Source organism: Salmo salar, chromosome ssa15 (assembly GCF_905237065.1).
Source record: "Salmo salar chromosome ssa15, Ssal_v3.1, whole genome shotgun sequence".
Classification (NCBI taxonomy): Eukaryota; Metazoa; Chordata; class Actinopteri; order Salmoniformes; family Salmonidae; genus Salmo; species Salmo salar.
In genome coordinates, this window is record NC_059456.1 from 15,542,466 (window position 1) to 15,569,722 (window position 27,257).

The window sequence follows — 27,257 nt, forward strand, 5'->3', positions numbered from 1 at the left end:
ATGCAGGAGAACAGGAATGGTTTTAACAAACTAGACTGGGAGATGCAGGAGAGGAATGGTTTTACAAACTAGACTGGGAGATGCAGGAGAAAAGGAACGGTTTAAACAAACTAGACTGGGAGATGCAGGAGAGGAATGGTTTTAACAAACTAGACTGGGAGATGCAGGAGAACAAGAATGGTTTTAACAAACTAGACTGGGAGATGGAGGAGAGGAATGGTTTTAACAAACTAGACTGGGAGATGCAGAGGAGGAATGGTTTAAACAAACTAGACTTGGAGATGGAGGAGAGGAATGGTTTTATCAAACTAGACTGGGAGATGCAGGAGAGGAATGTTTTAACAAACTAGACTGGGAGATGCAGGAGAAAAGGAATGGTTTTAACAAACTAGACTGGGAGATGCAGGAGAAGGGGAATGGTTTTAACAAACTAGACTGGGAGATGGAGTTAGAGGAATGGTTTTAACAATCTAGACTGGGAGATGCAGGAGAGTAATGGTTTTAACAAACTGGAATGGGAGATGCAGGAGAGGACTGGTTTTAACAAACTAGACTCGGAGATGGAGGAGAGGAATGGATTAAACAAACTAGAGTGGGAGATGCAGGAGAGGAATGGATTAAACAAACTAGACTGGGAGATGCAGGAGAACAGGAATGGTTTTAACAACCTAGACTGGGAGATGCAGGAGAACAGGAATAGTTTTAACAAACTAGACTGGGAGATGCAGGAGAGGAATGGTTTTAACAAACTATACTTGGAGAAGCAGCAGAAAAGGAACGGTTTAAACAAACTAGACTGGGAGATGCAGGAGAGGAATGGTTTTAACAAACTAGACTGGGAGATGCAGTGGAGGAATGGTTTAAACAAACTAGACTTGGAGATGGAGGAGAGGAATGGTTTTATCAAACTAGACTGGGAGATGCAGGAGAGGAATGGTTTTAACAAACTAGACTCGGAGATGGAGGAGAGGAATGGATTAAACAAACTAGACTGGGAGATGCAGGAGAGGAATGGATTAAACAAACTAGACTGGGAGATGCAGGAGAACAGGAATGGTTTTAACAAACTACACTGGGAGATGCAGGAGAACAGGAATAGTTTTAACAAACTAGACTGGGAGATGCAGGAGAGGAATGGTTTTAACAAACTAGACTGGGAGAAGCAGGAGAAAAGGAACGGTTTAAACAAACTAGACTGGGAGATGCAGGAGAGGAATGGTTTTAACAAACTAGACTGGGAGATGCAGGAGAGGAATGGATTAAACAAACTAGACTGGGAGATGCAGGAGAGGAATGGTTTTAACAAACTAGACTGGGAGATGCAGGAGAAAAGGAATGGTTTTAACAAACTAGACTGGGAGATGCAGGAGAAGAGGAATGGTTTAACAAACTAGATTATGAGATGGAGGAGAGGAATGGTTTTAACAAACTAGACTGGGAGATGCGGAGAACAGGAATGGTTTTAACAAACTAGAATGGGAAATGGAGGAGAGGAATGGTTTTAACAAACTAGATTGGGAGATGAGGAACAGGAATGGTTTTAACAAACTAGACTGGGAGATGCAGGAGAGGAATGGTTTTAACAAACTAGACTGGGATATGCAGGAGAGAAATGGTTTTAACAAACTAGACTGGGAGATGGAGGAGAGGAATGGTTTTAACAAACTAGACTGGGAGACGGAGGAGAACAGGAATGGTTTTAACAAACTAGACTGGGAGATGCAGGAGAGGTACTGTTTTGACAAACTGGACTGGGAGATGCAGGAGAGGAATGGTTTTAACAAACTAGACTGGGAGATGGAGGAGAACAGGTATGGATTAAACAAACTAGACTGGGAGATACAGGAGAGGAATGGTTTTAACAAACTAGACTGGGAGATGCAGGAGAGGAATGGATTAAACAAACTAGACTGGGAGATGCAGGAGAACAGGAATGGTTTTAACAAACTAGACTGGGAGATGCAGGAGAGGAATGGTTTTAGAAAACTAGACTGGGAGATGCAGGAGAAAAGGAACGGTTTAAACAAACTAGACTGGGAGATGTTGGAGAGGAATAGTTTTAACAAACTAGACTGGGAGATGCAGGAGAGGAATGGTTTTAACAAACTTTACTGGGAGATGCAGGAGAGGAATGGTTTTGACAAACTAGACTGGGAGATGCAGGAGAACAGGTATGGTTTTAACAAACGAGACTGGAGGATGCAGGAGAACAGGTATGGATTAAACAAACTAGACTAGGAGATGCAGGAGAGGAATGGTTTTAACAAACTAGACTGGGAGATGCAGGAGAGGAATGGATTAAACAAACTAGACTGGGAGATGCAGAAGAGGAATGGTTTAAACAAACAAGACTGGGAGATGCAGGAGAGGAATAGTTTTAACAAACTAGACTGGGAGATGCAGGAGAGGAATGGATTAAACAAACTACACTGGGAGATGCAGGAGAACAGGAATGGTTTTAACAAACTAGACTGGGAAATGCAGGAGAACAGGAATTGTTTTAACAAACTAGACTGGGAGATGCAGGAGAAAAGGAACGGTTTAAACAAACTAGACTGGGAGATGCAGAGGAGGAATGGTTTAAACAAACTACACTTGGAGGCGGAGGAGAGGAATGGTTTTATCAAACTAGACTGGGAGATGCAGGAGAGGAATGGTTTTAACAAACTAGACTGGGAGATGCAGAAGAGGAATGGTTTAAACAAACTAGACTGGGAGATGCAGGAGAGGAATGGTTTTAAAAAACTAGACTGGGAGATGTAGGAGAACAGTAATAGTTTAAACAAACTAGACTGGGAGATGCATAAGAGGAATGGTTTTAACAAACTACACTGGGAGTTGGAGGAGAGGAATGGTTTTAACAAACTAGACTGTGAGATGGAGGAGAGGAATGGTTTAAACAAACTAGACTGGGAGATGGAGGAGAAGAAGGAATGGTTTTATCAAACTAGACTGGGAGATGCAGGAGAGTAATGGTTTTAACAAACTAGACTGGGAGATGCAGGAGAGGAATGGTTTTAACAAATTAGGCTGGGAGATGCAAGAAAAAAGGAATGGTTTTAACAAACTAGACATGGGGATGAGGAACAGGAATGGTTTTAACAAACGAGACTGGGAGATGCAGGAGAGGAATGGTTTTAACAAACTAGACTGGGGGATGAGGAACAGGAATAGTTTTAACAAACTAGACTGGGAGATGCAGGAGAGGGATGGTTTTAACAAACTAGACTGGGAGATGAGGAACAGGAATGGTTTTAACAAACTAGACTGGGAGATGCAGGAGAGGAATGGTTTTAACAAACTAGACTGGGGGATGAGGAACAGGAATAGTTTTAACAAACTAGACTGGGAGATGCAGGACAGGAATGGTTTTAACAAACAAGACTGGGAGATGCAGGAGAGGAATGGTTTTAACAAACTAGACTGTGAGATGCAGGAGAGGAATGGTTTTAACAAACTAGAATGGGAGATGGAGGAGAACAGGAATGGATTAAACAAACTACACTGGGAGATGCAGGAGAGGAATGGTATTAACAAACTAGACAGGGAGATGCAGGAGAGGAATGGATTAAACAAACTAGACTGGGAGATGCAGGAGAACAGGAATTGTTTTAACAAACTAGACTGGGAGATGCAGGAGAACATGAATAGTTTTAACAAACTAGACTGGGAGATGCAGGAGAGGAATGGATTAAACAAACTAGACTTGGAGATGCAGGAGAGGAATGGATTAAACAAACTAGACTGGGAGATGCAGAAGAGGAATGGTTTAAACAAACTAGACTGGGCGATGCAGGAGAACAGGAATAGTTTTAACAAACTAGACTGGGAGATGGCGGAGAACAGGAATGGTTTTAACAAACTAGACTGGGAGATGCAGGAGAACAGGAATGTTTTTAACAAACTAGACCATGGAGATGCAGGAGAGGAATGGTTTTAACAAACTAGACTGGGAGATGCAGGAGAACAGGAATGGTTTTAACAAACTAGACTGGGAGATGCATTAGAACAGGAATGGTTTTAACTAACTAGATGGGGAGATGGAGGAGAGGAATGGTTTCAACAAACTAGACTGGGAGATGGAGGAGAGGAATGGTTTTAACAAATTAGGCTGGGAGATGCAAGAAAAAAAGGAAAGGTTTTAACAAACTAGACATGGAGATGAGGAACAGGAATGGTTTTAACAAACTAGACTGGGAGATGCAGGAGAGGGATGGTTTTAACAAACTAGACTGGGAGATGAGGAACAGGAATGGTTTTAACAAACTAGACTGGGAGATGCAGGAGAGGAATGGATTAAACAAACTAGACTTGGAGATGCAGGAGAGGAATGGATTCAACAAACTAGACTGGGAGATGGAGGAGAGGAATGGTTTCAACAAACTAGACTGGGAGATGGAGGAGAAGAATTATTTTAACAAACTAGACTGGGAGATGCAGGAGAACAGGAATAGTTTTAACAAACTAGACTGGGAGATGCAGGAGAGGAATGGATTAAACAAACTAGATTGGGAGATGCAGGAGAGGAATGGATTAAACAAACTAGACTGGGAGATGCAGAAGAGGAATGGTTTAAACAAACTAGACTGGGAGATGCAGGAGAACAGGAATAGTTTTAACAAACTAGACTGTGAGATGGAGGAGAACAGGAATGGTTTTAACAAACTAAACTGGTAGATGCAGGAGAACAGGAATGGTTTTAACAAACTAGACTGGGAGATACAGGAGAGGAATGGTTTTAACAAACTAGACTGGGAGATGCAGGAGAAAAGGAACGGTTTAAACAAACTAGACTGGGAGATGCAGGAGAGGAATGGTTTTAACAAACTAGACTGGGAGATGCAGGAGAACAGGAATGGTTTTAACAAACTAGACTGGGAGAAGCAGGAGAACAGGAATGGTTTTAACTAACTAGACTGAGAGATGGAGGAGAGGAATGGTTTTAACAAACTAGACTGTGAGATGGAGGAGAGGAATGATTTTAATAAACTAGACTGGGAGATGGAGGAGAGGAATGGGTTTAACAAACTAGACTGGGAGAATGAGGAGAACAGTAATAGTTTAAACAAACTAGACTGGGAGATGAAGAAGAGGAATGGTTTTAACAAACTAGACTGGGAGTTGGAGGAGAGGAATGGTTTTAACAAACTAGACTGTGAGATGGAGGAGAGGAATGGTTTAAACAAACTAGACTGGGAGATGGAGGAGAACAGGAATGGTTTTAAAAAACTAGACTGGGAGAAGGAGGAGAGGAATGGTTTTAACAAACTAGACTCGGAGATGCAGAGGAGGAATGGTTTTAACAAACTAGACTTGGAGATGGAGGAGAGGAATGGTTTTATCAAACTAGACTGGGAGATGCAGGAGAGGAATGGTTTTAACAAACTAGACTGGGAGATGCAGGAGAGGAATGGTTTTAACAAATTAGACTGGGAGATGCAGGAGAAAATTAATGGTTTTAACAAACTAGACTGGGAGATGCAGGAGAGGAATGGTTTTAACAAACTAGACTGGGAGATGCAGGAGAGGAATGGTTTTAACAAACTAGACTGGGAGATGCAGGAGAAAAGGAATGGTTTTAACAAACTAGACTGGTAGATGCAGGAGAAGAGGAATGGTTTAACAAACTAGACTGGGTGATGGAGGAGAGGAATGGTTTTAACAAACTAGACTGGGAGATGCGGAGAACAGGAATGGTTTTAACAAACTAGACTGGGAAATGGAGGAGAGGAATGGTTTTAACAAACTAGATTGGGAGTTGAGGAACAGGAATGGTTTAAACAAACTAGACTGGGAGATGCAGGAGAGGAATGGTTTTAACAAACTAGACTGGGAGATGCAGGAGAGAAATGGTTTTAACAAACTAGACTGGGAGATGGAGGAGAGGAATGGTTTAAACAAACTAGACTGGGAGATGCAGGAGAAGAATGGTTTTAACAAAGTAGACTGGGAGATGCAGTAGAGGTATGGTTTTAACAAATTAGACTGGGAGATGCAGGAGAGGAATGGTTTTAACAAACTAGACTGGGAGATGAGGAACAGGAATGGTTTTAACAAACTAGACTGGGAGATGCAGGAGAGGAATGGTTTTAACAAACGAGACTGGGGGATGAGGAACAGGAATAGTTTTAACAAACTAGACTGGGAGATGCAGGACAGGAATGGTTTTAACAAACTAGACTGGGAGATGCAGGAGAGGAATGGTTTTAACAAACTAGACTGGGAGACTGAGGAGAACAGGAATGGGTTTAACAAACAAGACTGGGAGATGCATGAGAGGAATGGTTTTAACAAACTAGACTGGGAGATGCAGGAGAGGAATGGTTTTAACAAACTAGACTGGGAGATGGAATGAGAACAGGAATGGATTAAACAAACTACACTGGGAGATGCAGGAGAGGAATGGTTTTAACAAACTAGACTGGGAGATGCAGGAGAGGAATGGATTAAACAAACTAGACTGGGAGATGCAGGAGAAGAGGAATTGTTTTATCAAACTAGACTGGGAGATGCAGGAGAACAGGAATAGTTTTAACAAACCAGACTGGGAGATGCAGGAGAGGAATGGATTAAACAAACTAGACTGGGAGATGCAGGAGAGGAATGGATTAAGCAAACTAGACTGGGAGATGCAGGAGAACAGGAATAGTTTTAACAAACTAGACTGGGAGATGGAGGAGAACAGGAATGGTTTTAACAAACTAGACTGGGAGATGCAGGAGAACAGGAATGGTTTTAACAAACTAGACTGGGAGATGCAGGAGAGGAATGGTTTTAACAAACTAGACTGGGAGATGCAGGAGAAAAGGAACGGTTTAAACAAACTAGACTGGGAGATGCAGGAGAGGAATGGTTTTAACAAACTAGACTGGGGGATGAGGAACAGGAATAGTTTTAACAAACTAGACTGGGAGATGCAGGAGAGGGATGGTTTTAACAAACTAGACTGGGAGATGAGGAACAGGAATGGTTTTAACAAACTAGACTGGGAGATGCAGGAGAGGAATGGTTTTAACAAACTAGACTGGGGGATGAGGAACAGGAATAGTTTTAACAAACTAGACTGGGAGATGCAGGACAGGAATGGTTTTAACAAACAAGACTGGGAGATGCAGGAGAGGAATGGTTTTAACAAACTAGACTGTGAGATGCAGGAGAGGAATGGTTTTAACAAACTAGAATGGGAGATGGAGGAGAACAGGAATGGATTAAACAAACTACACTGGGAGATGCAGGAGAGGAATGGTATTAACAAACTAGACAGGGAGATGCAGGAGAACAGGAATTGTTTTAACAAACTAGACTGGGAGATGCAGGAGAACATGAATAGTTTTAACAAACTAGACTGGGAGATGCAGGAGAGGAATGGATTAAACAAACTAGACTTGGAGATGCAGGAGAGGAATGGATTAAACAAACTAGACTGGGAGATGCAGAAGAGGAATGGTTTAAACAAACTAGACTGGGCGATGCAGGAGAACAGGAATAGTTTTAACAAACTAGACTGGGAGATGGCGGAGAACAGGAATGGTTTTAACAAACTAGACTGGGAGATGCAGGGAGAACAGGAATGTTTTTAACAAACTAGACCATGGAGATGCAGGAGAGGAATGGTTTTAACAAACTAGACTGGGAGATGCAGGAGAACAGGAATGGTTTTAACAAACTAGACTGGGAGATGCATTAGAACAGGAATGGTTTTAACTAACTAGATGGGGAGATGGAGGAGAGGAATGGTTTCAACAAACTAGACTGGGAGATGGAGGAGAGGAATTATTTTAACAAACTAGACTGGGAGATGCAGGAGAACAGGAATAGTTTTAACAAACTAGACTGGGAGATGCAGGAGAGGAATGGATTAAACAAACTAGATTGGGAGATGCAGGAGAGGAATGGATTAAACAAACTAGACTGGGAGATGCAGAAGAGGAATGGTTTAAACAAACTAGACTGGGAGATGCAGGAGAACAGGAATAGTTTTAACAAACTAGACTGTGAGATGGAGGAGAACAGGAATGGTTTTAACAAACTAAACTGGTAGATGCAGGAGAACAGGAATGGTTTTAACAAACTAGACTGGGAGATACAGGAGAGGAATGGTTTTAACAAACTAGACTGGGAGATGCAGGAGAAAAGGAACGGTTTAAACAAACTAGACTGGGAGATGCAGGAGAGGAATGGTTTTAACAAACTAGACTGGGAGATGCAGGAGAACAGGAATGGTTTTAACAAACTAGACTGGGAGAAGCAGGAGAACAGGAATGGTTTTAACTAACTAGACTGAGAGATGGAGGAGAGGAATGGTTTTAACAAACTAGACTGTGAGATGGAGGAGAGGAATGATTTTAATAAACTAGACTGGGAGATGGAGGAGAGGAATGGGTTTAACAAACTAGACTGGGAGAATGAGGAGAACAGTAATAGTTTAAACAAACTAGACTGGGAGATGAAGAAGAGGAATGGTTTTAACAAACTAGACTGGGAGTTGGAGGAGAGGAATGGTTTTAACAAACTAGACTGTGAGATGGAGGAGAGGAATGGTTTAAACAAACTAGACTGGGAGATGGAGGAGAACAGGAATGGTTTTAAAAAATTAGACTGGGAGAAGGAGGAGAGGAATGGTTTTAACAAACTAGACTCGGAGATGCAGAGGAGGAATGGTTTTAACAAACTAGACTTTGAGATGGAGGAGAGGAATGGTTTTATCAAACTAGACTGGGAGATGCAGGAGAGGAATGGTTTTAACAAACTAGACTGGGAGATGCAGGAGAGAAATGGTTTTAACAAATTAGACTGGGAGATGCAGGAGAAAATTAATGGTTTTAACAAACTAGACTGGGAGATGCAGGAGAGGAATGGTTTTAACAAACTAGACTGGGAGATGCAGGAGAGGAATGGTTTTAACAAACTAGACTGGGAGATGCAGGAGAAAAGGAATGGTTTTAACAAACTAGACTGGTAGATGCAGGAGAAGAGGAATGGTTTAACAAACTAGACTGGGTGATGGAGGAGAGGAATGGTTTTAACAAACTAGACTGGGAGATGCGGAGAACAGGAATGGTTTTAAAAAACTAGACTGGGAAATGGAGGAGAGGAATGGTTTTAACAAACTAGATTGGGAGTTGAGGAACAGGAATGGTTTAAACAAACTAGACTGGGAGATGCAGGAGAAGAATGGTTTTAACAAAGTAGACTGGGAGATGCAGTAGAGGAATGGTTTTAACAAATTAGACTGGGAGATGCAGGAGAGGAATGGTTTTAACAAACTAGACTGGGAGATGAGGAACAGGAATGGTTTTAACAAACTAGACTGGGAGATGCAGGAGAGGAATGGTTTTAACAAACGAGACTGGGGGATGAGGAACAGGAATAGTTTTAACAAACTAGACTGGGAGATGCAGGACAGGAATGGTTTTAACAAACTAGACTGGGAGATGCAGGAGAGGAATGGTTTTAACAAACTAGACTGGGAGACTGAGGAGAACAGGAATGGTTTTAACAAACAAGACTGGGAGATGCATGAGAGGAATGGTTTTAACAAACTAGACTGGGAGATGCAGGAGAGGAATGGTTTTAACAAACTAGACTGGGAGATGGAATGAGAACAGGAATGGATTAAACAAACTACACTGGGAGATGCAGGAGAGGAATGGTTTTAACAAACTAGACTGGGAGATGCAGGAGAGGAATGGATTAAACAAACTAGACTGGGAGATGCAGGAGAAGAGGAATTGTTTTATCAAACTAGACTGGGAGATGCAGGAGAACAGGAATAGTTTTAACAAACCAGACTGGGGAGATGCAGGAGAGGAATGGATTAAACAAACTAGACTGGGAGATGCAGGAGAGTAATGGATTAAGCAAACTAGACTGGGAGATGCAGGAGAACAGGAATAGTTTTAACAAACTAGACTGGGAGATGGAGGAGAACAGGAATGGTTTTAACAAACTAGACTGGGAGATGCAGGAGAACAGGAATGGTTTTAACAAACTAGACTGGGAGATGCAGGAGAGGAATGGTTTTAACAAACTAGACTGGGAGATGCAGGAGAAAAGGAACGGTTTAAACAAACTAGACTGGGAGATGCAGGAGAGGAATGGTTTTAACAAACTAGACTGGGAGATGCAGGAGAACAAGAATGGTTTTAACAAACTAGACTGGGAGATGCAGGAGAACATGAATGGTTTTAACTAACTAGACTGGGAGATGGAGGAGAGGAATGGTTTTAATAAACTAGACTGGGAGATGGAGGAGAGGAATGATTTTAACAAACTAGACTGGGAGATGGAGGAGAGGAATGGTTTTAACAAACTAGACTGGGAGATGGAGGAGAACAGTAATACTTTAGACAAACTAGACTGGGAGATGCAGAAGAGGAATGGTTTTAACAAACTAGACTGGGAGTTGGAGGAGAGGAATGGTTTTAACAAACTAGACTGTGAGATGGAGGAGAGGAATGGTTTTAACAAACTAGATTGGGAGTTGAGGAACAGGAATGGTTTAAACAAACTAGACTGGGAGATGCAGGAGAGGAATGGTTTTAACAAACTAGACTGGGAGATGCAGGAGAGAAATGGTTTTAACAAACTAGACTGGGAGATGGAGGAGAGGAATGGTTTAAACAAACTAGACTGGGAGATGCAGGAGAAGAATGGTTTTAACAAAGTAGACTGGGAGATGCAGTAGAGGAATGGTTTTAACAAATTAGACTGGGAGATGCAGGAGAGGAATGGTTTTAACAAACTAGACTGGGAGATGAGGAACAGGAATGGTTTTAACAAACTAGACTGGGAGATGCAGGAGAGGAATGGTTTTAACAAACGAGACTGGGGGATGAGGAACAGGAATAGTTTTAACAAACTAGACTGGGAGATGCAGGACAGGAATGGTTTTAACAAACTAGACTGGGAGATGCAGGAGAGGAATGGTTTTAACAAACTAGACTGGGAGACTGAGGAGAACAGGAATGGTTTTAACAAACAAGACTGGGAGATGCATGAGAGGAATGGTTTTAACAAACTAGACTGGGAGATGCAGGAGAGGAATGGTTTTAACATACTAGACTGGGAGATGGAATGAGAACAGGAATGGATTAAACAAACTACACTGGGAGATGCAGGAGAGGAATGGTTTTAACAAACTAGACTGGGAGATGCAGGAGAGGAATGGATTAAACAAACTAGACTGGGAGATGCAGGAGAAGAGGAATTGTTTTATCAAACTAGACTGGGAGATGCAGGAGAACAGGAATAGTTTTAACAAACCAGACTGGGAGATGCAGGAGAGGAATGGATTAAACAAACTAGACTGGGAGATGCAGGAGAGGAATGGATTAAGCAAACTAGACTGGGAGATGCAGGAGAACAGGAATAGTTTTAACAAACTAGACTGGGAGATGGAGGAGAACAGGAATGGTTTTAACAAACTAGACTGGGAGATGCAGGAGAACAGGAATGGTTTTAACAAACTAGACTGGGAGATGCAGGAGAGGAATGGTTTTAACAAACTAGACTGGGAGATGCAGGAGAAAAGGAACGGTTTAAACAAACTAGACTGGGAGATGCAGGAGAGGAATGGTTTTAACAAACTAGACTGGGAGATGCAGGAGAACAAGAATGGTTTTAACAAACTAGACTGGGAGATGCAGGAGAACATGAATGGTTTTAACTAACTAGACTGGGAGATGGAGGAGAGGAATGGTTTTAATAAACTAGACTGGGACATGGAGGAGAGGAATGATTTTAACAAACTAGACTGGGAGATGGAGGAGAGGAATGGTTTTAACAAACTAGACTGGGAGATGGAGGAGAACAGTAATACTTTAGACAAACTAGACTGGGAGATGCAGAAGAGGAATGGTTTTAACAAACTAGACTGGGAGTTGGAGGAGAGGAATGGTTTTAACAAACTAGACTGTGAGATGGAGGAGAGGAATGGTTTAAATGAACTAGACTGGGAGATGGAGGAGAACTGTAATGGTTTTAACAAACTAGACTGGGAGATGGAGGAGAGGAATGGTTTTAACAAACTAGACTGGGAGATGCAGAGGAGGAATGGTTTAAACAAACTAGACTTGGAGATGGAGGAGAGGAATGGTTTTATCAAACTAGACTGGGAGATGCAGGAGAGGAATGTTTTTAACAAACTATACTTGGAGATGCAGGAGAAAAGGAATGGTTTTAACAAACTAGACTGGGAGATGCAGGAGAAGGGGAATGGTTTTAACAAACTAGACTGGGAGATGGAGGAGAGGAATGGTTTTAACAAACTAGACTCGGAGATGGAGGAGAGGAATGAATTAAACAAACTAGAGTGGGAGATGCAGGAGAGGAATGGATTAAACAAACTAGACTGGGAGATGCAGGAGAACAGGAATGGTTTTAACAAACTAGACTGGGAGATGCAGGAGAACAGGAATAGTTTTAACAAACTAGACTGGGAGATGCAGGAGAGGAATGGTTTTAACAAACTAGACTGGGAGAAGCAGGAGAAAAGGAACGGTTTAAACAAACTAGACTGGGAGATGCAGGAGAGGAATGGTTTTAACAAACTAGACTGGGAGATGCAGGAGAGGAATGGATTAAACAAACTAGACTGGGAGATGCAGGAGAACAGGAATGGTTTTAACAAACTAGACTGGGAGATGGAGGAGAACAGGAATAGTTTTAACAAACTAGACTGGGAGATGCAGGAGAGGAATGCTTTTAACAAACTAGACTGGGAGAAGCAGGAGAAAAGGAACGGTTTAAACAAACTAGACTGGGAGATGCAGGAGAGGAATGGTTTTAACAAACTAGACTGGGAGATGCAGAGGAGGAATGGTTTAAACAAACTAGACTTGGAGATGGAGGAGAGGAATGGTTTTATCAAACTAGACTGGGAGATGTAGTAGAGGAATGGTTTTAACAAACTAGACTCGGAGATGGAGGAGAGGAATGGATTAAACAAACTAGACTGGGAGATGCAGGAGAGGAATGGATTAAACAAACTAGACTGGGAGATGCAGGAGAACAGGAATGGTTTTAACAAACTACACTGGGAGATGCAGGAGAACAGGAATAGTTTTAACAAACTAGACTGGGAGATGGAGGAGAGGAATGGTTTTAACAAACTAGACTGGGAGATGCAGGAGAAAAGGAACGGTTTAAACAAACTAGACTGGGAGATGCAGGAGAGGAATGGTTTTAACAAACTAGACTGGGAGATGCAGGAGAGGAATGGATTAAACAAACTAGACTGGGAGATGCAGGAGAGGAATGGTTTTAACAAACTAGACTGGGAGAAGCAGGAGAAAAGAAACGGTTTAAACAAACTAGACTGGGAGATGCAGGAGAGGAATGGTTTTAACAAAGGAGACTGGGAGATGCAGGAGAGCAATGTTTTTAACAAACTAGACTGGGAGGTTCAGGAGAAAAGGAATGGTTTTAACAAACTAGACTGGGAGATGCAGGAGAACAGGAATGGTTTTAACAAACTAGACTGGGAAATGGAGGAGAGGAATGGTTTTAAGAAACTAGACTGGGAGATGCGGAGAACAGGAATGGTTTTAACAAACTAGACTGGGAAATGGAGGAGAGGAATGGTTTTAACAAAATAAATTGGGAGATGAGGAACAGGAATGGTTTTAACAAACTAGACTGGGAGATGCAGGAGAGGAATGGTTTTAACAAACTAGACTGGGATATGCAGGAGAGAAATGGTTTTAACAAACTAGACTGGGAGATGGAGGAGAGGAATGGTTTTAACAAACTAGACTGGGAGACAGAGGAGAACAGGAATGGTTTTAACAAACTAGACTGGGAGATGCAGGAGAGGAATGGATTAAACAAACTAGACTGGGAGATGCAGAAGCGGAATGGTTTAAACAAACTAGACTGGGAGATGCAGGAGACAAATGGTTTTAACAAACTAGACTGGGAGATGTAGGAGAACAGCAATAGTTTAAACAAACTAGACTGGGAGATGCATAAGAGGAATGGTTTTAACAAACTACACTGGGAGTTGGAGGAGAGGAATGGTTTTAACAAACTAGACTGTGAGATGGAGGAGAGGAATGGTTTAAACAAACTAGACTGGGAGATGGAGGAGAAGAAGGAATGGTTTTAACAAACTAGACTGGGAGATGCAGAGGAGGAATGGTTTAAACAAACTACACTTGGAGATGGAGGAGAGGAATGGTTTTATCAAACTAGACTGGGAGATGCATGAGAGGAATGGTTTTAACAAACTAGACTGGGAGATGCAGGAGAGGAATGGTTTTAACAAATTACACTGGGAGATTCAAGAAAAAAAGGAATGGTTTTAACAAACTAGACATGGAGATGCAGGAGAGGAATGGTTTTAACAAACTAGACTGGGAGATGCGGAGAACAGGAATGGTTTTAACAAACTAGACTGGGAGATGCAGGAGAGGAATGGTTTTAACAAACTAGACTGGGAGATGCAGGAGAGGAATGGTTTTAACAAACTAGACTGGGGGATTAGGAACAGGAATAGTTTTAACAAACTAGACTGGGAGATGCAGGACAGGAATGGTTTTAACAAACTAGACTGGGAGACGGAGGAGAACAGGAATGGTTTTAACAAACAAGACTGGGAGATGCAGGAGAGGAATGGTTTTAACAAACTAGACTGTGAGATGCAGGAGTGGAATGGTTTTAACAAACTAGACTGGGAGATGGAGGAGAACAGGAATGGATTAAACAAACTACACTGGGAGATGCAGGAGAGGAATGGTTTTAACAAACTAGACTGGGAGATGCAGGAGAGGAATGGATTAAACAAACTAGACTGGGAGATGCAGGAGAACAGGAATTGTTTTAACAAACTAGACTGGGAGATGGAGGAGAGGAATGGTTTTATCAAACTAGACAGGGAGATGGAGGAGAGGAATTGTTTTAACAAACTAGACTGGGAGATGGAGGAGAGGAATGGTTTTATCAAACTAGACTGGGAGATGGAGGAGAGGAATGGTTTTAACAAACTAGACTGGGAGATGGAGGAGAGGAATGATTTTAACAAACTAGACTGGGAGATGGAGGAGAGGAATGGTTTTAACAAACTAGACTGGGAGAATGAGGAGAACAGTAATAGTTTAAACAAACTAGACTGGGAGATGCAGAAGAGGAATGGTTTTAACAAACTAGACTGGGAGTTGGAGGAGAGGAATGGTTTTAACAAACTAGACTGTGAGATGGAGGAGAGGAATGGTTTAAACAAACTAGACTGGGAGATGGAGGAGAACAGGAATGGTTTTAAAAAACTAGACTGGGAGAAGGAGGAGAGGAATGGTTTTAACAAACTAGACTCGGAGATGCAGAGGAGGAATGGTTTTAACAAACTAGACTTGGAGATGGAGGAGAGGAATGGTTTTATCAAACTAGACTGGGAGATGCAGGAGAGGAATGGTTTTAACAAACTAGAATGGGAGATGCAGGAGAGGAATGGTTTTAACAAATTAGACTGGGAGATGCAGGAGAAAATTAATGGTTTTAACAAACTAGACTGGGAGATGCAGGAGAAAAGGAACGGTTTAAACAAACTAGACTGGGAGATGCAGGAGAGGAATGGTTTTAACAAACTAGACTGGGAGATGCAGGAGAGGAATGGATTAAACAAACTAGACTGGGAGATGCAAGAGAACAGGAATGGTTTTAACAAACTAGACTGGGAGATGCAGGAGAACAGGAATAGTTTCAACAAACTAGACTGGGAGATGCAGGAGAGGAATGGTTTTAACAAACTAGACTGTGAGATGGAGGAGAGGAATGGTTTAAACAAACTAGACTGGGAGATGGAGGAGAACAGGAATGGTTTTAAAAACTAGACTCGGAGATGCAGAGGAGGAATGGTTTAACAAACTAGACTGGGGGATGAGGAACAGGAATAGTTTAACAAACTAGACTGGGAGATGCAGGACAGGAATGGTTTTAACAAACTAGACTGGGAGATGCAGGAGAGGAATGGTTTTAACAAACTAGACTGGGAGACGGAGGAGAACAGGAATGGTTTTAACAAACAAGACTGGGAGATGCAGGAGAGAAATGGTTTTAACAAACTAGACTGGGAGATGCAGGAGAGGAATGGTTTTAACAAACTAGACTGGGAGATGGAATGAGAACAGGAATGGATTAAACAAACTACACTGGGAGATGCAGGAGAGGAATGGTTTTAACAAACTAGACTGGGAGATGCAGGAGAGGAATGGATTAAACAAACTAGACTGGGAGATGCAATGAGAACAGGAATGGTTTAAACAAACTACACTGGGAGATGCAGGAGAGGAATGGTTTTAACAAACTAGACTGGGAGATGCAGGAGAGGAATGGATTAAACAAACTAGACTGGGAGATGCAGGAGAACAGGAATTGTTTTATCAAACTAGACTGGGAGATGCAGGAGAACAGGAATAGTTTTAACAAACCAGACTGGGAGATGCAGGAGAGGAATGGATTAAACAAACTAGACTGGGAGATGCAGGAGAGGAATGGATTAAACAAACTAGACTGGGAGATGCAGGAGAACAGGAATAGTTTTAACAAACTAGACTGGGAGATGGAGGAGAACAGGAATGGTTTTAACAAACTAGACTCGGAGATGCAGAGGAGGAATGGTTTTAACAAACTAGACTTGGAGATGGAGGAGAGGAATGGTTTTATCAAACTAGACTGGGAGATGCAGGAGAGGAATGGTTTTAACAAACTAGAATGGGAGATGCAGGAGAGGAATGGTTTTAACAAATTAGACTGGGAGATGCAGGAGAAAATTAATGGTTTTAACAAACTAGACTGGGAGATGCAGGAGAAAAGGAACGGTTTAAACAAACTAGACTGGGAGATGCAGGAGAGGAATGGTTTTAACAAACTAGACTGGGAGATGCAGGAGAGGAATGGATTAAACAAACTAGACTGGGAGATGCAAGAGAACAGGAATGGTTTTAACAAACTAGACTGGGAGATGCAGGAGAACAGGAATAGTTTCAACAAACTAGACTGGGAGATGCAGGAGAGGAATGGTTTTAACAAACTAGACTGTGAGATGGAGGAGAGGAATGGTTTAAACAAACTAGACTGGGAGATGGAGGAGAACAGGAATGGTTTTAAAAAACTAGACTCGGAGATGCAGAGGAGGAATGGTTTTAACAAACTAGACTGGGGGATGAGGAACAGGAATAGTTTTAACAAACTAGACTGGGAGATGCAGGACAGGAATGGTTTTAACAAACTAGACTGGGAGATGCAGGAGAGGAATGGTTTTAACAAACTAGACTGGGAGACGGAGGAGAACAGGAATGGTTTTAACAAACAAGACTGGGAGATGCAGGAGAGAAATGGTTTTAACAAACTAGACTGGGAGATGCAGGAGAGGAATGGTTTTAACAAACTAGACTGGGAGATGGAATGAGAACAGGAATGGATTAAACAAACTACACTGGGAGATGCAGGAGAGGAATGGTTTTAACAAACTAGACTGGGAGATGCAGGAGAGGAATGGATTAAACAAACTAGACTGGGAGATGCAGGAGAACAGGAATTGTTTTATCAAACTAGACTGGGAGATGCAGGAGAACAGGAATAGTTTTAACAAACCAGACTGTGAGATGCAGGAGAGGAATGGATTAAACAAACTAGACTGGGAGATGCAGGAGAGGAATGGATTAAACAAACTAGACTGGGAGATGGAATGAGAACAGGAATGGATTAAACAAACTACACTGGGAGATGCAGGAGAGGAATGGTTTTAACAAACTAGACTGGGAGATGCAGGAGAGGAATGGATTAAACAAACTAGACTGGGAGATGCAGGAGAACAGGAATTGTTTTATCAAACTAGACTGGGAGATGCAGGAGAACAGGAATAGTTTTAACAAACCAGACTGGGAGATGCAGGAGAGGAATGGATTAAACAAACTAGACTGGGAGATGCAGGAGAGGAATGGATTAAACAAACTAGACTGGGAGATGCAGGAGAACAGGAATAGTTTTAACAAACTAGACTGGGAGATGGAGGAGAACAGGAATGGTTTTAACAAACTAGACTGGGAGATGCAGGAGAACAGGAATGGTTTTAACAAACTAGACTGAACGATGCAGGAGAGGAATGGTTTTAACAAACTAGACTGGGAGATGCAGGAGAAAAGGAACGGTTTAAACAAACTAGACTGGGAGATGCAGGAGAGGAATGGTTTTAACAAACTAGACTGGGAGATGCAGGAGAACAAGAATGGTTTTAACTAACTAGACTGGGAGATGGAGGAGAGGAATGGTTTTAATAAACTAGACTGGGAGATGGAGGAGAGGAATGGATTAAACAAACTAGACTGGGAGATGCAGGAGAGGAATGGATTAAACAAACTAGACTGGGAGATGCAGGAGAACAGGAATAGTTTTAACAAACTAGACTGGGAGATGGAGGAGAACAGGAATGGTTTTAACAAACTAGACTGGGAGATGCAGGAGAACAGGAATGGTTTTAACAAACTAGACTGGGAGATGCAGGAGAGGAATGGTTTTAACAAACTAGACTGGGAGATGCAGGAGAAAAGTAACGGTTTAAACAAACTAGACTGGGAGATGCAGGAGAGGAATGGTTTTAACAAACTAGACTGGGAGATGCAGGAGAACAAGAATGGTTTTAACAAACTAGACTGGGAGATGCAGGAGAACATGAATGGTTTAACTAACTAGACTGGGAGATGGAGGAGAGGAATGGTTTTAATAAACTAGACTGGGAGATGGAGGAGAGGAATGATTTTAACAAACTAGACTGGGAGATGGAGGAGAGGAATGGTTTTAACAAACTAGACTGGGAGATGGAGGAGAACAGTAATACTTTAGACAAACTAGACTGGGAGATGCAGAAGAGGAATGGTTTAACAAACTAGACTGGGAGTTGGAGGAGAGGAATGGTTTTAACAAACTAGACTGTGAGATGGAGGAGAGGAATTGTTTAAACAAACTGGACTGGGAGTTTCAGGAGAGGACTGGTTTTAACAAACTAGACTCGGAGATGGAGGAGAGGGAATGGATTAAACAAACAAGAGTGGGAGATGCAGGAGAGGAATGGATTAAACAAACTAGACTGGGAGATGCAGGAGAACAGGAATGGTTTTAACAAACTAGACTGGGAGATGCAGGAGAACAGGAATAGTTTTAACAAACTAGACTGGGAGATGCAGGAGAGGAATGGTTTTAACAAACTAGACTGGGAGAAGCAGGAGAAAAGGAACGGTTTAAACAAACTAGACTGGGAGATGCAGCAGAGGAATGGTTTTAACAAACTAGACTGGGAGATGCAGGAGAGGAATGGATTAAACAAACTAGACTGGGAGATGCAGGAGAGGAATGGTTTTAACAAACTAGACTGGGAGAAGCAGGAGAAAAGGAACGGTTTAAACAAACTAGACTGGGAGATGCAGGAGAGGAATGGATTTAACAAACTAGACTGGGAGATGCAGGAGAGGAATGGTTTTAACAAACTAGACTGGGAGATTCAGGAGAAAAGGAATGGTTTTAACAAACTAGACTGGGAGATGCAGGAGAAGAGGAATGGTTTAACAAACTAGACTGGGAGATGGAGGAGAGGAATGGTTTTAACAAACTAGACTGGGAGATGCGGAGAACAGGAATGGTTTTAACAAACTAGACTGGGAAATGGAGGAGAGGAATGGTTTTAACAAACTAGACTGGGAGATGAGGAACAGGAATGGTTTTAACAAACTAGACTGGGGAGATGCAGGAGAGGAATGGTTTTAACAAACTAGACTGGGATATGCAGGAGAGAAATGGTTTTAACAAACTAGACTGGGAGATGGAGGAGAGGAATGGTTTTAACAAACTAGACTGGGAGACGGAGAAGAACAGGAATGGTTTTAACAAACTAGACTGGGAGATGCAGGAGAGGTACTGTTTTGACAAACTGGACTGGGAGATGCAGGAGAGGAATGGTTTTAACAAACTAGACTGGGAGATGGAGGAGAACAGGTATGGATTAAACAAACTAGACTGGGAGATGCAGGAGAGGAATGGATTAAACAAACTAGACTGGGAGATGCAGGAGAGGAATGGATTAAACAAACAAGAGTGGGAGATGCAGGAGAGGAATGGATTAAACAAACTAGACTGGGAGATGCAGGAGAACAGGAATGGTTTTAACAAACTAGACTGGGAGATGCAGGAGAACGGAATAGTTTTAACAAACTAGACTGGGAGATGCAGGAGAGGAATGGTTTTAACAAACTAGACTGGGAGAAGCAGGAGAAAAGGAACGGTTTAAACAAACTAGACTGGGAGATGCAGCAAAGGAATGGTTTTAACAAACTAGACTGGGAGATGCAGGAGAGGAATGGATTAAACAAACTAGACTGGGAGATGCAGGAGAGGAATGGATTAAACAAACAAGAGTGGGAGATGCAGGAGAGGAATGGATTAAACAAACTAGACTGGGAGATGCAGGAGAACAGGAATGGTTTTAACAAAATAGACTGGGAGATGCAGGAGAACAGGAATAGTTTTAACAAACTAGACTGGGAGATGCAGGAGAGGAATGGTTTTAACAAACTAGACTGGGAGAAGCAGGAGAAAAGGAACGGTTTAAACAAACTAGACTGGGAGATGCAGGAGAGGATTGGTTTTAACAAACTAGACTGGGAGATGCAGGAGAGGAATGGTTTTAACAAATTAGACTGGGAGATGCAGGAGAAAATTAATGGTTTTAACAAACTAGACTGGGAGATGCAGGAGAAAAGGAACGGTTTAAACAAACTAGACTGGGAGATGCAGGAGAGGAATGGTTTTAACAAACTAGACTGGGAGATGCAGGAGAGGAATGGATTAAACAAACTAGACTGGGAGATGCAAGAGAACAGGAATGGTTTTAACAAACTAGACTGGGAGATGCAGGAGAACAGGAATAGTTTCAACAAACTAGACTGGGAGATGCAGGAGAGGAATGGTTTTAACAAACTAGACTGGGAGAAGCAGGAGAAAAGGAACGGTTTAAACAAACTAGACTGGGAGATGCAGGAGAGGAATGGTTTTAACAAACTAGACTGGGAGATGCAGGAGAGGAATGGTTTTAACAAACTAGACTGGGAGATGCAGGAGAAAGGAATGGTTTTAACAAACTAGACTGGTAGATGCAGGAGAAGAGGAATGGTTTAACAAACTAGACTGGGGTGATGGAGGAGAGTAATGGTTTAAACAAACTAGACTGGGAGATGCGGAGAACAGGAATGGTTTTAACAAACTAGACTGGGAAATGCAGAGGAGAGGAATGGTTTTAACAAACTAGATTGGGAGTTGAGGAACAGGAATGGTTTAAACAAACTAGACTGGGAGATGCAGGAGAGGAATGGTTTTAACGAACTAGACTGGGAGATGCAGGAGAGGAATGGTTTAAACAAACTAGACTGGGAGATGGAGGAGAACAGGAATGGTTTTAAAAAACTAGACTCGGAGATGCAGAGGAGGAATGGTTTTAACAAACTAGACTGGGGGATGAGGAACAGGAATAGTTTTAACAAACTAGACTGGGAGATGCAGGACAGGAATGGTTTAACAAACTAGACTGGGAGATGCAGGAGAGGAATGGTTTTAACAAACTAGACTGGGGAGACGGAGGAGAACAGGAATGGTTTTAACAAACAAGACTGGGAGATGCAGGAGAGGAATGGTTTTAACAAACTAGACTGGGAGATGCAGGAGAGGAATGGTTTTAACAAACTAGACTGGGAGATGGAATGAGAACAGGAATGGATTAAACAAACTACACTGGGAGATGCAGGAGAGGAATGGTTTTAACAAACTAGACTGGGAGATGCAGGAGAGGAATGGATTAAACAAACTAGACTGGGAGATGCAGGAGAACAGGAATTGTTTTAGTCAAACTAGACTGGGAGATGCAGGAGAACAGGAATAGTTTTAACAAACCAGACTGTGAGATGCAGGAGAGGAATGGATTAAACAAACTAGACTGGGAGATGAGGAGAGGAATGGATTAAACAAACTAGACTGGGAGATGGAATGAGAACAGGAATGGATTAAACAAACTACACTGGGAGATGCAGGAGAGGAATGGTTTTAACAAACTAGACTGGGAGATGCAGGAGAGGAATGGTTTTAACAAACTAGACTGGGAGATGGAATGAGAACAGGAATGGATTAAACAAACTACACTGGGAGATGCAGGAGAGGAATGGTTTTAACAAACTAGACTGGGAGATGCAGGAGAGGAATGGATTAAACAAACTAGACTGGGAGATGCAGGAGAACAGGAATTGTTTTATCAAACTAGACTGGGAGATGCAGGAGAACAGGAATAGTTTTAACAAACCAGACTGTGAGATGCAGGAGAGGAATGGATTAAACAAACTAGACTGGGAGATGCAGGAGAGGAATGGATTAAACAAACTAGACTGGGAGATGGAATGAGAACAGGAATGGATTAAACAAACTACACTGGGAGATGCAGGAGAGGAATGGTTTTAACAAACTAGACTGGGAGATGCAGGAGAGGAATGGATTAAACAAACTAGACTGGGAGATGCATGAGAACAGGAATTGTTTTATCAAACTAGACTGGGAGATGCAGGAGAACAGGAATGGTTTTAACAAACCAGACTGGGAGATGCAGGAGAGGAATGGATTAAACAAACTAGACTGGGAGATGCAGGAGAGGAATGGATTAAACAAACTAGACTGGGAGATGCAGGAGAACAGGAATAGTTTTAACAAACTAGACTGGGAGATGGAGGAGAACAGGAATGGTTTTAACAAACTAGACTGGGGAGATGCAGGAGAACAGGAATGGTTTTAACAAACTAGACTGGAACGATGCAGGAGAGGAATGGTTTTAACAAACTAGACTGGGAGATGCAGGAGAAAAGGAACGGTTTAAACAAACTAGACTGGGAGATGCAGGAGAGGAATGGTTTTAACAAACTAGACTGGGAGATGCAGGAGAACGAATGGTTTTAACAAACTAGACTGGGAGATGCAGGAGACAGAATGGTTTTAACAAACTAGACTGGGGAGATGGAGGAGAGGAATGGTTTTAACAAACTAGACTGGGAGATGGAGGAGAGGAATGGTTTAAACAAACTAGACTGGGAGATGCAGGAGAGGAATGGATTAAACAAACTAGACTGGGAGATGCAGGAGAACAGGAATAGTTTTAACAAACTAGACTGGGAGATGGAGGAGAACAGGAATGGTTTTAACAAACTAGACTGGGAGATGCAGGAGAACAGGAATGGTTTTAACTAACTAGACTGGGAGATGCAGGAGAGGAATGGTTTTAACAAACTAGACTGGGAGATGCAGGAGAAAAGGAACGGTTTAAACAAACTAGACTGGGAGATGCAGGAGAGGAATGGTTTTAACAAACTAGACTGGGAGATGCAGGAGAACAAGAATGGTTTTAACAAACTAGACTGGGAGATGCAGGAGAACATGAATGGTTTTAACTAACTAGACTGGGAGATGGAGGAGAGGAATGGTTTTAACAAACTAGACTGGGAGATGGAGGAGAGGAATGATTTTAACAAACTAGACTGGGAGATGGAGGAGAGGAATGGTTTTAACAAACTAGACTGGGAGATGGAGGAGAACAGTAATACTTTAGACAAACTAGACTGGGAGATGCAGAAGAGGAATGGTTTTAACAAACTAGACTGGGAGTTGGAGGAGAGGAATGGTTTTAACAAACTAGACTGTGAGATGGAGGAGAGGAATTGTTTAAACAAACTGGACTGGGAGATGCAGGAGAGGACTGGTTTTAACAAACTAGACTCGGAGATGCAGGAGAGGAATGGTTTAAACAAACAACAGTGGGAGATGCAGGAGAGAATGGATTAAACAAACTAGACTGGGAGATGCAGGAGAACAGGAATGGTTTTAACAAACTAGACTGGGAGATGCAGGAGAACAGGAATGGTTTTAACAAACCAGACTGGGAGATGCAGGAGAGGAATGGTTTAAACAAACTAGACTGGGAGATGCAGGAGAGGAATGGATTAAACAAACTAGACTGGGAGATGGAGGAGAGGAATGGATTAAACAAACTAGACTGGGAGATGCAGGAGAGGAATGGTTTTAACAAACTAGACTGGGAGATGCAGGAGAGGAATGGATTAAACAAACTAGACTGGGAGATGCAGGAGAACAGGAATTGTTTTAACAAACTAGACTGGGAGATGCAGGAGAACAGGAATAGTTTTAACAAACTAGACTGGGAGATGCAGGAGAGGAATGGTTTAAACAAACTAGACTGGGAGATGCAGGAGAGGAATGGTTTAAACAAACTAGACTGGGAGATGCAGGAGACGGAATGGTTTTAACAAACTAGACTGGGAGATGGAGGAGAACAGGAATGGTTTTAACAAACTAGACTGGGAGATGCAGGAGAAGGAATGGTTTTAACAAACTAGACTGGGAGATGCAGGAGAGGAATGGTTTTAACAAACTAGACTGGGAGATGCAAGAGAAAAGGAATGGTTTAAACAAACTAGACTGGGAGATGCAGGAGAAGGGGAATGATTTTAACAAACTAGACTGGGAGATGGAGGAGAGGAATGGTTTAAACAAACTAGACTGGGAGATGGAGGAGAACAGTAATGCTTTTAACAAACTAGACTGGGAGATGCAGAAGAGGAATGGTTTTAACAAACTAGACTGGGAGATGGAGGAGACTGCAATGGTTTTAACAAACTAGACTGGGAGATGCAGGAGAGGAATGGTTTTAACAAACTAGACTGGGGGATGCAGGAGAACAGGAATGGTTTTAACAAACTAGACTGGGAGATGGAGGAGAGGAATGGTTTTAACAAACTAGACTGGGAGATGCAGGAGAGGAATGGTTTTAACAAACTAGACTGGGAGTTGCAGGAGAGGAATGGTTTTAACAAACTAGACTGGGAGATGCAGGAGAGGAATGGTTTTAACAAACTAGACTGGGAGATGGAGGAGAGGAATGGTTTTAACAAACTAGACTGGGAGATGCAGGAGAGGAATGGTTTTAACAAACTAGACTGGGAGATGCAGGAGAGGAATGGTTTTAACAAACTAGACTGGGAGATGCAGGAGAACAGGAATGGTTTAAACAAACTAGACTGGGAGATGCAGGAGAACAGGAATGGTTTTAACAAACTAGACTGGGAGATGCAGGAGAACAAGGAATGGTTTTAACAAACTAGACTGGGAGATGCAGGAGAGCAAATGGTTTTAACAAACTAGACTGGGAGATGCAGGAGAGAAATGGTTTTAACAAACTAGACTGGGAGATGCAGGAGAAGGGGAATGGTTTAAACAAACTAGACTGGGAGATGCAGGAGAGGAATGGTTTTAACAAACTAGACTGGGAGATGGAGGAGAACAGGAATGTTTTAACAAACTAGACTGGGAGATGCAGAAGAGGAATGGTTTTAACAAACTAGACTGGGAGTTGCAGGAGAAGGAATGGTTTTAACAAACTAGACTGGGAGATGCAGGAGAGGAATGGTTTAAACAAATTGGACTGGGAGATTCAGGAGAGAAATGGTTTTAACAAACTAGACTTGGAGATGCAGGAGAAGGAATGGATTTAACAAACTAGACTGGGAGATGGAGGAGAGGAATGGATTAAACAAACTAGACTGGGAGATGCAGGAGAAAGGAATGGTTTTAACAAACTAGACTGGGAGATGCAGGAGAGGAATGGTTTTAACAAACTAGAATGGGAGATGAGGAGACTGTAATGGTTTTAACAAACTAGACTGGGAGATGCAGGAGATGAATGGTTTTAACAAACTAGACTGGTGGATGAGGAACAGGAATAGTTTTAACAAACAAGACTGGGAGATGCAGGAGAAGCGAATGGTTTTAAAAAACTAGACTGGGAGATGCAGGAGAGGAATGGTTTTAACAAACTAGACTGGGAGATGGAGGAGAACAGTAATGGATTAAACAAACTACACTGGGAGATGCAGGAGAGGAATGGTTTTAACAAACTAGACTGGGAGATGCAGGAAAGGATTGGTTTTAACAAATTAGACTGGGAGATGCAGGAGAGGAATGGTTTTAACAAACTAGACTCGGAGATGGAGGAGAGGAATGGATTAAACAAACTAGACTGGGAGATGCAGGAGAGGAATGCTTTTAACAAACTAGACTGGGAGACGCAGGAGAGGAATGGATTAAACAAACTAGACTGGGAGAAGCAGGAGAAAAGGAACGGTTTAAACAAACTGGACTGGGAGATGCAGGAGAGGAATGGTTTTAACAAACTAGACTGGGAGATGCAGGAGAGGAATGGATTAAACAAACTAGACTGGGAGATGCAGGAGACAGGAATGGTTTTAAAAACTAGACTGGGAGATGCAGGAGAACAGGAATAGTTTCAACAAACTAGACTGGGAGATGCAGGAGAGGAATGGTTTTAACAAACTAGACTGGGAGCAGCAGGAGAAAAGGAACGGTTTAAACAAACTAGACTGGGAGATGCAGGAGAGGAATGGTTTTAACAAACTAGACTGGGAGATGCAGGAGAGGAATGGTTTTAACAAACTAGACTGGGAGATGCAGGAGAAAAGGAATGGTTTTAACAAACTAGACTGGGAGATGCAGGAGAGGAATGGTTTTAACAAACTAGACTGGGAGATGCAGGAGAAAAGGAATGGTTTTAACAAACTAGACTGGGAGATGCAGGAGAAGAGGAATGGTTTAACAAACTAGACTGGGTGATGGAGGAGAGGAATGGTTTTAACAAACTAGATTGGGAGATGCAGGAGAAGAATGGTTTTAACAAAGTAGACTGGGAGATGCAGTAGAGGAATGGTTTTAACAAATTACACTGGGAGATGCAGGAGAGGAATGGTTTTAACAAACTAGACTGGGAGATGAGGAACAGGAATGGTTTTAACAAACTAGACTGGGAGATGCAGGAGAGGAATGGTTTTGGCCTTCCCTGTAGCTCAGTTGGTAGAGCATGGTGTTTGCAACACCAGGGTTGTGGGTTCGATTCCCACGGGAGGCCAGCACAGAAAAAAAAAAAAATGTATGAAATTGTATGAAATGTATGCATTCACTACTGTAAGTCGCTCTGGATAAGAGCGTCTACTAAATGATTAAAATGTAAATGTGAATGTTAACAAACTAGACTGGGGATAAAGAACAGGAATAGTTTTAACAAACAAGACTGGGAGATGCAGGACAGGAATGGTTTTAACAAACTAGACTGGGAGATGGAGGAGAGGAATGGTTTTAACAAACTAGACTGGGGA